The following is a 1,446-nucleotide window of genomic DNA, read 5'->3' as shown; positions in this document are numbered from 1 at the left end:
CTCAAGTTAAAAAAATAACATTTAGGGGATTTTTTGGGGGTGTTTAACACAGTGGCGGGTCATTTTGACCCGAAGACAACAGGAGGGTTAAGAACCGGAGCGATTACAGAGACGACATTTCAGCTTGGTCTCCCACTCATCCTCACGACACACACGTTGTTGTTAAGCTAATTTATTTGTTACTAAAGTGTGATGTAAGCCAACTAAAGAACACATATAGTTTTATAAGTTACGAATGGTAACCGTAGATCACACAGAACAAACAACAGCACAACACAAGTTGTTTTTCAGCCTACCTGGGCAGGTGACAACGGTGTTTGTTTCTGAGTGTTGGAATTTCATCGTCTTTTAGTGATAGTCTTGTTATTGGTCCACTGTTAAATTCCCTTTTGTTCAGAAAGCTATCCTCCGTAAAGTGGATTGAACTTTTTTTTTCTTTCTCTGTCGGAGGGTTACTTACAACAGAGCTTTCCAACCCTGGTCCTCAGGGCACACTGACCTTTATGTTTTAGAGGTCTACCTGCTTTGACACACCTGATTCAGGTGATTGCAGTTCATCAAAAGCCTGCTAATTAATTACCAACTGAAATCAGCTGTGTTGAAGCAGGGAAACACCTAAAACATGCAGGGCAGTGTGCCTTGAGGACCAGGGTTGAAAAACACTGACTTAAAAAATTGAAGTCCAACCATTTTTAAAGTCATCTGGGACACTTAAAAGGAGGGTAGTTTTCTTGGCATCCAAAAATACAATTCCTCAAGTGCGTTTTTTTAATCCGAAAAGGACTGGACTTAGAAGTAGTTAGTAGCTATTAGGTGCTCAGCAGACGCGCAGTTGTTTGGTAGCTGGTAGCAGACCCGTCCTTCAAATCGAGGAAAAGGAAGGACGTACTTGTCGGCCACATCGGAGGAGTCTTCGGTTTTAGACGGCCTTCGTCGCGGCGCTGTGACGTATGCGGCCGACGAATTCGGCCTTCGGAGGACCCGGCCTGCCGTTTTGGACACAGCCGTTGCGTCAAAGTAACACTCTGGGCATGTTTTTTAGTGATGGGACTTTCGACTCTTTTCTGAGAACCGGGTCTTGTAGAACGGCTCCCAAACGACACTTAACTTATTGTCATCTGTAAGCTCATATTTTAGCTTAACTTGGCAAATATGCTGAAAGTGTTTTTTGAGACTCCTTATAATTGCCTGTTTTGTATTTGTTCTGTTTTTAAGCAGTCAAGTTACCTTTGTTAATTATTTTTGTTTAATATTTTATTCAAACTTTTATTTTTTATTAACTTTGAATGCTATGCTGGGCCTTTGAGGGGACATTTATTTAAATGTGATAACATGAATGTGCAAAATTATCAAGCTAAAGAAAATTGACATGTCTTATACCTGCTGCCTTTAAAGGCACAGTGTGTAGGATTTTGTCAATTCTTTTAGCCGAAATTGAGATAATCA

This window comes from Austrofundulus limnaeus, unplaced genomic scaffold (genome assembly GCF_001266775.1).
Source record: "Austrofundulus limnaeus strain Quisiro unplaced genomic scaffold, Austrofundulus_limnaeus-1.0 Scaffold299, whole genome shotgun sequence".
Lineage (NCBI taxonomy): Eukaryota > Metazoa > Chordata > Actinopteri > Cyprinodontiformes > Rivulidae > Austrofundulus > Austrofundulus limnaeus.
This window is presented reverse-complemented; position numbering follows the sequence as displayed.